Source organism: Triticum urartu, chromosome 3A (assembly GCF_056163025.1).
Source record: "Triticum urartu cultivar PI428250 chromosome 3A, HENAU_Tu73, whole genome shotgun sequence".
Lineage (NCBI taxonomy): Eukaryota > Viridiplantae > Streptophyta > Magnoliopsida > Poales > Poaceae > Triticum > Triticum urartu.
Window position 1 is genome coordinate 744,119,749 of NC_141875.1, and position 15,240 is coordinate 744,134,988.

The window sequence follows — 15,240 nt, forward strand, 5'->3', positions numbered from 1 at the left end:
TTGCGCCACATCACTCCTTAGCCTTGATACGATTTCTGGATCGATCATCTTCTGAGAGATTGCATTGAGGAATGCACATAGCTTCACAATGGCTAATCGGACATTTTCCGGTAGAAGCCCCCTCAATGCAACCGGAAGCAGTTGCGTCATAATGACGTGGCAGTCATGAGACTTTAGGTTCTGAAACTTTTTCTCTGGCATATTTATTATTCCCTTTATATTCGACGAGAAGCCAGTCGTGACCTTCATACTGAGCAGGCATTCAAAGAAGATTTCTTTCTCTTCTTTCGTAAGAGCGTAGCTGGCAGGACCTTTATACTGCTTCGGAGGCATGTCGTCTTTTTCGTGCAAACGTTGCAGGTCCTCCCGTGCCTCAGGTGTATCTTTTGTCTTCCCATACACGCCCAAGAAGCCTAGCAGGTTCACGCAAAGGTTCTTCGTCACGTGCATCACGTCGATTGAGGAGCGGACCTCTAGGTCTTTCCAGTAGGGTAGGTCCCAAAATATAGATTTCTTCTTCCACATGGGTGCGTGTCCCTCAGCGTCATTCGGAACAGTTAGTCCACCGGGACCCTTTCCAAAGATTACGTAGTGTAAATCATTGACCATAGCAAGCACGTGATCACCGGTGCGCATGGCGGGCTTCTTCCGGTGATCTGCCTCGCCATTGAAATGCTTGCCTTTCTTTCGACATTGATGGTTGGTCGAAAGAAATCGACGATGGCCCAGGTACACATTCTTCCTGCATTTTTCCAACTATATATTTTCAGTGTCATCTAAACAGTGCGTGCATGCGTGGTATCCTTTGTTTGTCTGTCCTGAAAGGTTACTGAGAGCGGGCCAATCGTTGATGATCACGAACAGCAACGCCTTAAGGTTAAATTCCTCATGTCTATGCTCATCCCACGTACGTACACAGTTTCCATTCCAAAGCTGTAAAAGTTCTTCAACTAATGGCCTTAGGTACACATCAATGTCGTTGCCGGGTTGCTTAGGGCCTTGGATGAGAACTGGCATCATAATGAACTTCCGCTTCATGCACATCCAAGGAGGAAGGTTATACATACATAGAGTCACGGGCCAGGTGCTGTGATTGCTGCTCTGCTCCCCGAAAGGATTAATGCCATCCGCGCTTAAAGCAAACCATACATTCCTTGGGTCCTTTGCAAACTCATCCCAGTACTTTCTCTCGATTTTTCTCCACTGCGACCCGTCAGCGGGTGCTCTCAACTTCCCATCTTTCTTTCGGTTCTCACTGTGCCATCGCATCAACTTGGCATGCTCTTCGTTTTTGAACAGACGTTTCAACCGTGGTATTATAGGAGCATACCACATCATCTTCGCAGGAACCCTTTTCCTGGGGGGCTCGCCGTCAACATCACCAGGGTCATCTCGTCTGATCTTATACAGCAATGCACCGCATACCGGGCATGCGTTCAGATCCTTGTATGCACCGCGGTAGAGGATGCAGTCATTAGGGCATGCATGTATCTTCTCCACCTCCAATCCTAGAGGGCATACGACCTTCTTTGTTGCGTATGTACTGTCGGGCAATTCGTTATCCTTTGGAAGCTTCTTCTTCAATATTTTCAGTAGCTTCTCAAATCCTTTGTCAGCCGTAGCATTCTCTGCCTTCCACTGCAGCAATTCCAGTACGGTACCGAGCTTTGTGTTGCCATCTTCGCAATTGGGGTATAACCCTTTTTGTGATCCTTTAATATGCGATCGAACTTCAGCTTCTCCTTTTGACTAATGCATTGCGTCCTTGCATCGACAATGACCCGGCGGAGATCATCATCATCGGGCACATCGTCTGGTCCCTCTTGATCTTCAGCAGCTTCACCCGTGGCAGCATCATTGGGCACATCGTCTGGTTCCTCTTGATCTTCACCAGCTCCCCCTGTTGCAGCATCACCGTATTCAGGGGGCACATAGTTGTCATCGTACTCTTCTTCTTCGCCGTCTTCCATCATAACCCCTATTTCTCTGTGCCTCGCCCAAACATTATAGTGTGGCATGAAACCCTTGTAAAGCAGGTGGGAGTGAAGGATTTTTCGGTTAGAGTAAGACCTCGTATTCCCACATTCAGTGCATGGACAACACATAAAACCATTCTGCTTGTTTGCCTCAGCCGCATCGAGAAACTCATGCACGCCCTTAATGTACTCGCGGGTGTGTCTGTCACCGTACATCCATTGCCGGTTCATCTGCGTGCATTATATATAATTAAGTGTCTAAATTAATAGAAATTCATCATCACATTAAAACCAAAGTGCATACATAGTTCTCATCTAACAACATATAGCTCTCTAGAGCATCTAATTAATTAAACCATACATTGAAACTATGTAAAACATTTCAATGCGAAAACAAATGCGATCATAATCGCAACCAAGGTAACAATTGATCCAACGGCATAATGATACCAAGCCTCGGTATGAATGGCATATTTTCTAATCTTCAAGCGCATTGCATCCATCTTGATCTTGTAATCATCGACGACATCCGCAACATGCAACTCCAATATCATCTTCTCCTCCTCAATTTTTTTTTATTTTTCCTTCAACAAATTGTTTTCTTCTTCAACTAAATTTAACCTCTCGACAATAGGGTCGGTTGGCATTTCCGATTCACATACATCCTAGATAAATAAAATCTATGTCACGTTGGTCGGCATAATTTTCATAAACAATAAATGAACCAATAGTTATAAAGATAATATACATACCACATCCGAATCATAGACAGGATGAGGGCCGACGGGGGCGGATACCAAAACCATCGCACTATATAAGATGCAATAATAAATGTAAGAAAATGATACAAGTATCTATCTAAACATACAAGTAAGAATATTTTTCCTTTCAGAAAGAAGATAAGAACAAGAGGCTCACCACGGTGGTGTCGGTGATGAGATCGGCGCGGGTGATCGACGGCGGTGAAGACGGGGGCGGGGCATGACGGACCGCTAAATCTAGACAAATCTCAAGGAAAATGGAGATTGGAGGTCAAGCTTCGAGAGGAGAAAGCTTAAGTAGTGTGGCTCGGGCATTCCATCGAACACCTCATGTGCATAGGAGGTGAGCTAGAGCACCACAAAGCCCTCTCCCCCTCGGCCAGAAAAAACAGAGCACTGTGCTCTGCTCTTGCGCGAGGGGGTATATATAGGCACCTCATTGGTCCCGGTTGGTGGCTTGAACCGGGACCAAAGGCTTGGTCCCGGTTCAAGCCACCAACCGGGACCAATGGTGGTGGGCTAGGAGCGAGGCCCATTGGTCCCGGTTCGTCCCACCAACCGGGACCAAAAGGTCCAGATGAACCGCGACCAATGGCCCACGTGACCCGGCCGGCCCCCTGCGCTCACGAACCGGGACCAATGCCCACATTGGTCCCGGTTCTAGACTGAACCGGGACTAATGGGCTGACCCGGCCTGGACCAAAGCCCTATTTTCTACTAGTGTATATAGCCCAGCAAACAAATACTAGATAGGCAAAACCAAGGGAGAAAACGAAAGAGATGGGTTAAGGTCCAATTGCCTTGGTTGATTATTACTAGCGCTAGATGAAGCGTCGGATCGCCGGCCTGCCGCCCACATCAATCGCATCGCTTCGTGCTTTCTTCTCTTCGTCAAGCATCGGTCGTCGCTAGGGATCCTTCGTCAGCCTGCTCTTGCGCCGCCACCATGCGGCCTTGCCGGCGACCCTTCGGCCAGTACCTCAACTTCAAGTAAGCACCAACCTCCTTCACGTTCACGTTTGGATTAACTTCTAGGTTTTCGATGTCTGTCTTTTACTAGAAGCCTGTTTCCCTAAATTGCGAACTGTTGGACGTTAACATGCCGCCATAAAGTCCGTTGTTCAGAAGGAAAATGATAGTCTTCTTTGGATGACAAACTGGAATGTGTGTGTTCAAAGATTTATCGATGTCATCATGTTTTGTTAAATCTAGGATTTGGGATAGGGAGTCACTGCTTTGGAGGGGGGAATGTGTGCTACTGCAATCTATTCATAGCGCCCTTGCGCTGCCATGGCCCTGACGTCCCGCCCCGCCATCCTCGAGACCGCGACCGTGAGTTTATTATCCAGTGTTTCACAAGTATTATTCATGCATCCTCAATTTTCAGTGTCCTGGTGTATAAATTTCTAATTCTTTGCATTCTATTTTCTTCATAATTTTAGTCATTGTCCAACAATTATTATTAGACATCTCAAATTAAAGATGCATGGTCAAAAGTTTTTTTTAATATATTGCAAATGAAGTTATATATATATATATATATATATATATATATATATATATATATATATATATATATATATATATATATAGGTCCGCTAAAATCAGCCTGAGCGTATTATAACTAAGCGTACCCTCCGGCCAGCAGGGTGCGACCGATCGGATCAACTCCCGCAGCGCGCATGCTAATCAGCCCAGTATCCTAGTCCCCAGCCCCCCGCCTCCCGCCTCGTGCAGTTATAAATTCAATCGTAATTAGTTGTTGGATTTTACGAGTGGATCCTCCGCACAGAATGCCCCGAATGCCCATCTGGGCCAACTATATTTTGATCGTCAAGTAGTGGCAATCGGTAGTAATACATATTTTTACGGCGTTGTAATATACCCTCTTAATCTAACAGTAAAACATCACCCTTCCTATAGTAACCAAAGCAGATCTCTTTACTGAACCATATCCATATATGGTAATGCAGTTACCACATAGCAAGCAGTGGTTCACGGCAGCAGTAATATGATTTATTCCATTACCATATATGTTCATACCTTACCATGGTTAGTGGTAGGAGCCATGGGGTCCATATATGGTAATGCAATTACCACATAGCAAGAGGTTCACGATAGTAGTAATACAATTATTCGGTTACCATATATGTTCCTATTTTTACCACCATTAGTGGTGGAGCCATAGCGTATCGTGGTGCTGTAACTTGGTAAAAGTATCGCATCTATTACCACATATGCTAGCATGTTTACTGTCGTTAACAAAAAGGACACGAGACGAAGTGAGGCGCGTGGCAATGGTAAGGAAAATTAATATGTTACCATATGTTTCGTTTCTATTTACCATCATTTGCTACAAAAAGGCGGAGGTGGGGCTTCATTGGCCGAGCAGTGCACCGAGCAAGGAATTAGCAGCCGGAGCGTACGATAGCTTAATCTGCGCTCTTGCTTAGTTTAGCGTCACCGTGTGTGTGTATATATATATATATATTAGGTATCAAGCACACATATATACATACATATATTTGTTTATGTATTAATCATATAGTGTTACGACTTATGGGCCCATGTCGTCGAGTTCGCCCTAGGGCCCTCTGAAACATAGGGCCGGCCCTGCCAGGTTGATTACAACCCCCTCCTTTTCAGTAAAGCCCCTGATCAACATTTCCAACGCACTCTTCCTGCTCGGGTTGTATTCCCTTGACGCGTCCTTTTTTGCCAACCTCACCCTGCACAAAAGACGTTTGTATTTTTTGGAAACAAGTGATTAAATAAGTTATGCCCCTCTCAAAAGCAATGTTAAACAACTTGAAAATATGTACTATTGACTGCTCTGTTTTCTACCGTCATGGTAATATCATTTTCTTAAAAGAAAATAAAATCAGCTTTCTAATAGTACCATAAGCCACCGTTCATGTCGATGAACTCCAAACTGGCTGCCTAGATGCGTCCTGGCCAAGACGTAGCATTTAAGCTTAAGCAGCAGGCTAGAGGCACGCGCCCGGAAAAGTTGGCGCCACCACAAGACAGGTACATGTTTCTCTCCCACGCCCCGGGCCCCGGATGCACCGCACCGGCTCTTGAAGTGCTCGATCAGGACGGCCGTATCACAACCTAACCTGTGCCTGTTTTGTACTCGATCAGGTGGCCCTCAGTGATTTTCACATTGTACATGTTCCTACAGCTCAACAACTAGCAGATATCATTATCAAGGGTTTGCCGATATGTATTCTGTACGTGCGTTTATGTATTCTGTACGTGCCTAGATTTTAGCCTAACGTTGAGTGTGTCAGTTGAGCTGTGTATATAAACTGTGTAACCCCACATGATCAATACAAGGAAGGTTACACGCCCTCTCTCTTTCCTTACTCGCTCTTGCTCCAATAGTATTTTCATCTTCTCAGAGGTCCTTTCGAGAATTGTATTTCTGGCTAGCTCAATGTAATAAAATCTGGGTCCTTCGAGACCTTGTGCTGTTCAAGAAAAAGAACTCGAAGCAAGTCCGGGAACAAGACAAAACAACCGGCACATCTCACGCTGGTGGCAAGTGGCATTAATTGCAGTCTTCACGGCTGTGGCGGGGCAGCTGTGGCGGAGCACTGCTGCACGTGAAAGGCGAGCGGCAACGGTGGGGCCGTGTGTCGTTTAGAAATAAGTACTTTTTCCATTCTAAAATATAGTACACTCACATTTTTCGAGATCTAACTTTGACCATAAATTTAACTAATAAGGCCAACTGCGATGGAAGAAAAAATTATATAATTGAAAGTTTTTTCAAATACGAATTCATTGATATAATTTTTACTTCCGCTGCAATCGGTCTTTGTAGTTAAATTTACGATCAAAATTAAAACACGGGGATAGAGAAAACACTATATTGTGAAATGGAGGGAGTACTAAAAGTCATCGATGCGATCTCAGCCGGTCTTTGCTTCTTTTCTTATGGTTACAGCCTGACACATCACATGCTTGTAGTATATTAGACGGTAATGACTGATGAGTAGAGCTGGTGAATAGGACTACGAACAAACTACTGTAAATAAATACCTCCTTTCCATGCATTTCGCTTCTTAGTTTTGGGGAGCTGGTGAGCAGCAGGACACCAAACTATTCGTACTCGAGCACCAGTTTTTGTTCTTTATTTAACGTTCAAAAAAAGTTTTTAGTATTTACTTTGATTAGCGAAAAATGTCGTACATGTCATAAAAATATAATTTCAGATTCGTCCTCAAATGAAGTGTATAAACATACTTATATTTTGCCGCATATTTTATATATATATCACTACTTAAATTGATGACCTAAGCTAAGATGCCAGACTTATATTCCCAGCCAGACTATATGTTTTTTCTTCTTTTCTTTATAATTTTTTAAACATATTACAGATATAGACGCTCACAAATATGTAAATATATACAATCACCCATGAATGCAAGCATGCACATCCTACCCTACGAACACCTCTAAATGACTGAGCTGATGGGTTTTGAGATTGACGAAGTCACGAGCGCCATCTCACTATCGACGCGAACATTGCCTCACATTGAAATAATATTCTGCCTTTTATGAGACACGAAAACGTCAAACATGGGGTTTGAGCTCTAGTAGGCTGAAGGTACCATTGTCATTCTAATCATCCAACCATTGGTTCTGTAGGTCATGCTTCTTTATGAGAAATGATGATGATGGAGTCTGGTTGGAGGACCATTTGAAAATAATTGTAGTTCCTAGCTTTGTCATAAAAGACAGACTTCTTGAAAAGGCGAGAGTAACATTTAGGGCATGTTTGGTTCCAATAAGTCACCTGACTTATAAGTCAGGTGATTTAAAACCAGTGACTTATAAGTCACGCCTGTTTGGTTGTCACCTGACTTATAAGTCACCTAACCACACCTTCCCATCTTGTTTTTTATGTAAATATGGTGGGACCTGTCGTGGTTCTAACTCTGACAGTGATGTAGGGGGTGAGTATGGAGAGGCTAGATCTTAGCTATTGGGAAGTTGTTACACGCAAGGTTTACGAGTTCAAGCCCTTCTCGGAGGAAGTAATAGCCCTACGTCTCGAAGCCCGGAGGCGGTCGACTGGATTTACGCGTGTATGGATTACAGGGGTGCGAACCCTTACTACTGAGGAGGGGGTGGCTTATATAGAGTTCGCCAGCCCTCTCCTGTCCTCAGTAATGCAGGGTTTAAGGTACATTAAGGCGGGGCGTTACTGGTAACGCTGGTAATAAAATGTTATAATGACCATAAAGACTACTTAACAGATGACCGTTTGCCTGCGGAGTGACTTTAGGTCTCCTGGCAGTCGAGTGGTTAGCTTCATGGTCGAGTGACAGCTTATTGGTCGAGTGTCTTGGATCCGTCGAGTGGATACCTTCGAGTCGACTGAAAGGTGACTTCTTCTAGGGATGTCCTTGGGTAGGGCTCTTTAGGACAGACCCGTGCCCCTACCCCAGGTACATAGCTTCATCATTAGCCCCCGAATGGATCGAGGTTAGAGTGGGAAAGAGTTGGGGATCTTTTCTGACTGGTTCTTTGGGGCTGCATGAGTGCCTTGTTTCGGGCCAACTGTCACGGGTGACGTCATCAACCTCTTTCAGTCGCCTTGATCCATTCCAGGCCTTTCGTCGAGTGAATACCTTTGCTTGCGACATGCCGAGTGTTGGCGCGAGCGGGATCTTCTGTTTTGGCAAGTTGTTCTGCAGCCCGCGGATCTCGCGGGATTCGGATTTTGGGAAGCGCGCGGGACGGGAGCAGCCGTAGTAATCGGAAGAGATAAAGCGGAAGCTCCTCGATCTCCGCGTTGCCTTTTTCGCCACGTACTGCGCGCGCGTCTGCTGCGGGATTTGACTGGATGGCCCGGGCCTACCAGTCAGCCACTCGGGAGCGGCCCCTTATAAGTTGCTGGCTCGGGGTTTCCAAGCCGCGCGCTCTCTTCTCCTTCCTGCTTCCTCTCTCCTTTCGCCAGTCCTTCCGCTTCCTCCGCTCTCCCCCCAGCACCGCAAGCCCATGAGAGACCTTGCCGGCGACGATGGCGAAGGGCAAGACCACTGCTTTGGAGCGCGCGAAGAAGGCGACGGCGGCGGGGAAGGGAAAAAGGTCTGCACGGGGCGGGTCTTCCTCCCGGACCGCTCTGCCCCAGGGTTGGATCCAGGGCGACTGGATGCCGTCGGTGCTCCGGCAGGAAGATCTCGACGACATGGTCGAGGGGGGAGCCATTCCCCACGAAGCTGCGCGTCTCCTGGGGGGGGAGATCGAACCTCAGCCCCGCGACGGTGAGTGCGTGCTCTTAGCCACCCACATCGACCGCGGGTTTTCTCTGCCGCCCCATCCCTTTTTCCGGAGTTTCTTGAACTTTTTCGGAGCGCAGCTCCACCACTTCACTCCCAACTCCATCGTATACCTTGCCGCTTTCATTTCCATGTGTGAGGCCTTCTTGGGATGCCGCCCCCACTGGGGACTCTTCAAGCACATTTTTACCTATCGCTCTCAATCGGTCAAGAAGACCAAGTCGAGTGACGAGAGGACGCGGGTGATCCAACTGTGCGGGGGCCTGGCGATCCAGACGAGGGGAAAGAGCTGTTTTCCATCAATCACCCTCCCGGAGTCGGTTCGTGGTTGGCAGTCGACTTGGTTCTACTGCCAGGACCAGGTGACCCTAGGACAGTCGACTGGTCTTCCTCTTTTTTCCCTCGACCGAGCCAAGAGGCCTGTCTCTCTGAAGGTCGCGCCGGAGGAAAGGGCCCAAGTGAAGGTGTTGGCAGGTCGAGTGGTTGAACTCGTCCGTGAAGGCGTGACTGGTATGGACCTGCTGGAGGTCTTCCTCCAAAGGCGCATCCAACCGCTCCAGGCCCGCGACCACCCGATGTGGCTGTATTCGGGCCTCGACGACACCACTCGGATCCACCCGGAGGAGGTCACCGACGAGATGCTGGAGGGGTGGCTGATAAGTATTACGGGGAACAAAGACAACCCCCGAGGAGCCAGGAGGGTAATCCCACTCGACAACTCGTATGAGGTGGACCAGGTAAGTCTTTGTGCTCCCGACTAATATCTTGTCTTCTGCCTTGTTCTTCTTCGAGTTAGTTGATTGACTTTCGTCTCGTCTGTTGTTTTCCAGGCGACCACCGAGATGTACTCGACGCCCAACGGGGCACAGGGGTCGACTGAGGAAGGGGAGGCGAGCGGAGCCGAGAGCGGGGACGACCAAGGCGAGTGGGAGTCTGACGGTGAGGGAGAGGGAGGCGACGACATCTTCTCCAGCAAAGGGGAGGAGGAGGAGGCTGAACCTCCCCGCCTGGAGGGGCGATCCAAGCTCACCCACGATCCGGTGCGGGAACGTGGCAAGGCGACATCTCCTGTTGGGCAGTCGTCAAAATGCCCTCGGACCTCCTCTCCTCCGCCGACTGAGAAGGTTTCCAAGCACCCACGAGCGACGCCATCCTAGCCGCCCAAGGCTCTGCCCAAGATGAAGATAGCTGTTCCCACCATTTCCTGGTAATAATAAGACTTGCTTTGCTTTGTCAATCGTGGACGGATCCTTGGTCGATTCACTGAGCCAACTGACTGACTTTCGAGATTTGCAGCGGTGCTACTTCTGAGGTCTCCGCCAAGAACGACGACCAAGAGATGGAGGACGCCGTCACCTCCAACCCTGGTACGATCACTGAAGTCCCGCTTTTGAGTCGACTGAACCTTTATTGCAACGCTGGTCGATTGAATGTTTTCCTTGCAGCTCTTCCCCATGTTATCGACCTCCCGGACGATGATGACAACGAACCGCTGAGAGCGACGAGGAAGAAGAGGGAGTCGGCTGACAAGACCCCACAATCCACTCCGGCGCCTGAGACCGCAGCTCGAGATGATGGCGAACCCACTCGGGCTACCGTGACCTTCGCCATTCCTCCGACGAGTGTGCAGCCTTCAGCGACGACTGCGGATCCGTCTTTGCTTTTTGCTGCGTACCCCGTCCCTGAGGACCAAGCGGCTGCTGCGAAGGAGGTTGTACGCCAGGCGGGGATCATGATGGAGCAAGTGAAGGTGGCTCGGGAGGCCTGCCAGGCGGCTTATGACGCAAGCTCAGCCCTTCAGAGCAACGTCCAGGTCAGTCGACTTCAACACTTGGTCTGTTATGATATGTTCTTTGAAGAATCTCTTTTCCGAAGATCTTTATATTTGTACACCCAGTGGGTGTGTCTGCCAACTCTTGGACGAGTGGGGGCACGCTGAGTGCACCCACTGGGTGTAGTCCCTGAGACTATGGTGGACCGCGGGCGGTCGACTGTAGTTTTTCTGTTGAGTTGTTGTAGCTTTATTTCTTCACTCGGTCTGTTCAGGCCATACCGAATGGAACGGTATCCTGTCGACTGCGGGCAGTCGACTTTCTTCCTCTCTTTTTTCACAGTGGGGGCACGCCGAGTACACCCACTGGGTGTAGTCCCCAAGACTACTGTCGACTGTTTTTGTTTCGGCTGTAGTCTTAGAAACGCCGTTATTGTCTCTTAGTTACTCGGAAGCAACTCATCTTGGACTCGACTTCGGGAGCTGGTCAGGTGGGATAGGAACCGGTGGGGGCACGCTAAGTGCACCCGCTGGGTGTAGTCCCCGAGACTATGGTGGACTGCTGGCAGTCGACCGTAGCCTTAGTATTTATTGCCTTTGTTGTTTTTTACTGTAATGATAACTCCTCCCCTTTGAATTCAGAAATCTTGTGATCTTGGAGCCCGTTTGGCTGACTTGGAGAAGCAGCAAATTCAACTGAACCTTGATCTGGAGCTGGCCAGAACAGAGCTGCAGAGGGTCAGAGACGACGCCGTAGGTAAGACGCCTTTGTCGACTGGTTAGTTTTTATGCTTGAGTACCCTTCTGCTATTTCCGAATCAATCATCATTTCTTTGCAGAAAAACTGAACGAAGCTCTGGCGAAGAAGGATCAGGACTTGGCTGCCGCCCGTAAGGAGGCTGATGACAAGACCGCTCTGGCCGTACAGAAGCTAGCTTTGGTCGACCAATTAGAAGGAGAGAATACCAGGTTGAAGACCGCTCTGAATGAAGCCAACAGGCAGACTTCACGTTGTAAGAAGGAGAACCTCACCCTGAGCGAGAAGATGGAAGGCATCGCTCGCAGGAGGGACGACCTGGAGAGCTACTTGAGGAGCCTCGCCAAGAAGTTGTACATCAAGCTCGAAGGTGCGCGTTCAGCTCCGACTGTTTTTTTTGTGTCGACCCAGTCTTATGAAAATTGACTTATCCTTGGATCGTGTATGCAGAACTTTGCCAGAACTTTGAGGAGGAGACTGGGCGGATCGAAACAGGTTTGGATCCAATCAACTCTCCGGTGAAAGACGAAGCTGCCATGAATCTGCTCCGACTGGAATCTCGTGTTGACGGCGTCGTGGATTACTTGGCTCGACTGAAGGTTGCCATGTTGCAGATCGACTCGATGCTTTGGCCAGAGTCTATGCTCCAGAACGATCTCGAGTCTCTAATGACTCGACTCAACGGAATCCCTGACCGAGTGCAGGAGTGGAAGAAGTCTTCTGCTCGGTGTGGCGCTGATGTGGCTCTGTCTCTGGTCCGCGTCCATTGCAAGGAGGCGCGGGAGGAGAAGCTGACCGCCATCCAAGTTGCCAACACGAGGAAACACAACTTCCAGGACTTCATGGAGACATTCATCGCTGTTGCTACCCGCATCGCAGACGGGATCGACTTGGATGAGTTCGTCGCCCCTGCCAGTCCTCCGCCTGAGGAATGAAAAACTTTTAAGCTCCACTTAAATTTGCCTCGGAATGCCGAGTGGATCTGTAACCGTTGAACCTCTGCCTTGAATTTGCCTCGGAATGCCGAGTGGAATTGTAATAGTTAAACCCTGCCGAGCCGAGGGTTCGAATACTTTTGATCTGAGGTCTGGGACCCTTTAGGCTTTATTTGAACTTGATTCATCGTTGAATATCTTTGTGGACGATCCGTCGAGTGGAACTTGGCCTTCATTCGAAGGAGAGGGTGGTGGTCGACCCACACCCCGTTACTGCAGAGTGGGACGGAGCGCACATTGTATTTATGGTGAAGCTATCAAGGAGAAGGTGGCGGTCGACCCACAACCTGTTACTGCGGAGTGGGATGGAGCGCACATTGTATTTGTGGCAAAGCTCTCCAGGAGAAGGTGGCGGTCGACCCACACCCTGTTATTGCGGAGTGGGACGGAGCGCACATTGTATTTGTGGCGAAGCTCTCCAGGAGAAGGTGGCAGTCGACCTGCCCCTCGTCGTCCTTGAGGAATGAGATATGTTTCATACTTAGGCGAGCACTGGGCTGCAGCAAAGCCCCCGAGTGGGAGGTTTGCTCTCACTCGGTAGGATTTTGTTAACACTTAGGCGAGTGCTTGACTGCGGCTAAGTCCCTTAGTGGGAGAACTTAGGCGAGTGCTGGACTGCGGCTAAGCCCCCGAGTGGGAGGTTTGCTCTCCACTCGGTAGGATTTTTTCAAACTTAGGCGAGTGCCTGACTGCAGCTAAGTCCCTTAGTGGGAGAACTTAGGCGAGCACTGGGCTGCAGCTAAGCCCCCGAGTGGGAGGTTTGCTCTCCACTCGGTAGGATTTTTTCAAACTTAGGCGAGTGTCTGACTGCAGCTAAGTCTCTTAGTGGGAGAACTTAGGCGAGTGCTGGACTGCAGCTAAGCCCCCGAGTGGGAGGTTTGCTCTCCACTTGGTAGGATTTTTTCAAACTTAGGCGAGTGCCTGACTGCAGATAAGTCCCTTAGTGGGAGAACTTAGGCGAGCACTGGGCTGCAGCTAAGCCCCCGAGTGGGAGGTTTGCTCTCCACTCGGTAGGATTTTTTCAAACTTAGGCGAGTGCCTGACTGCAGCTAAGTCTCTAAGTGGGAGAACTTAGGCGAGTACTGGACTGCAGCTAAGCCCCCAAGTGGGAGGTTTGCTCTCCACTCGGTAGGATTTTTTCAAACTTAGGCGAGTGCCTGACTGCAGCTAAGTCTCTAAGTGGGAGAACTTAGGCGAGTACTGGACTGCATCTAAGCCCCCGAGTGGGAGGTTTGCTCTCCACTCGGTAGGATTTTTTCAAACTTAGGGGAGTGCCTGACTGCAGCTAAGTCTCTAAGTGGGAGAACTTAGGCGAGTACTGGACTGCAGCTAAGCCCCCGAGTGGGAGGTTTGCTCTCCACTCGGTAGGATTTTTTCAAACTTAGGCGAGTGCCTGACTGCAGCTAAGTCTCTAAGTGGGAGAACTTAGGCGAGTACTAGACTACAGCTAAGCCCCCGAGTGGGAGGTTTGCTCTCCACTCGGTAGGATTTTTTCAAACTTAGGCGAGTGCCTGACTGCAGCTAAGTCTCTAAGTGGGAGAACTTAGGCGAGTACTGGACTGCAGCTAAGCCCCCGAGTGGGAGGTTTGCTCTCCACTCGGTAGGATATTTTCAAACTTAGGCGAGTGCCTGACTGCAGCTAAGTCTCTAAGTGGGAGAACTTAGGCGAGTGCTGGACTGCAGCTAAGCCCCCGAGTGGGAGGTTTGCTCTCCACTCGGTAGGATTTTTGAACACTTAGGCGAGTGCCTGACTGCAGCTAAGTCTCTTAGTGGGAGAACTTAGGCGAGTGCTGGACTGCAACTGAGCCCCTGAGTGGGAGGTTTGCTCTCCACTCGGTAGGATTTTTGAACACTTAGGCAAGCACTGGGCTGCAGCTAAGCCTCCGAGTGGGAGTCTGGCTCTTCACTCGATAGGATTTTTCAAACTTCGGCGAAACGGATTCGCGGCTAAGTCACCCACTAGGGGATTTCATATGCAAAAAAAAGTGACAGCTATCATTGGAACACTCTTGTCTTTGATAAAAATGAACTGCGGAAGTTTCTCTTATTACATCTTTTAGACTAAGGAACTTAAGTGTAAAAGGGGCGGAGCAGTTCCGCATTCCAGGCACGTGGCTCGTCGATCTGGCGATCAACATTGTAGAGGTGATACGCTCCATTGTGGAGGACTCTGGTGACGATGAAGGGACCTTCCCAAGTAGGAGCAAGCTTGTGTGGTTTCTGTTGATCCACTCGGAGGACTAAATCTCCTTCTTGGAAGGCTCGACTCTTCACATTCCTGGCGTGGAATCGATGCAAGTCTTGCTGATAGATGGTCGATCTGATCATGGCCATTTCCCTCTCTTCTTCTAGGAGGTCGACTGCGTCTTGCCGGGCTTGTTCTGCTTCATCTTCGGTATAAAGTTCGACTCGGGGTGCATTGTGGAGAAGATCACTCGGCAGAACTGCTTCGGCTCCGTAAACCAGAAAGAATGGAGTTCTTCCAGTCGACCGGTTCGGGGTGGTCCTCAATCCCCACAGAACTGACGGAAGCTCGTCGACCCAAGCACCTGCCGCATGCTTGAGATCACGCATCAGTCGAGGCTTTAGTCCTTTGAGAATCAGACCATTTGCTCTCTCGGCTTGCCCATTCGACTGGGGATGGGCGACCGATGCGTAGTCGACTCGTGTGCCTTGAGAGGCGCAAA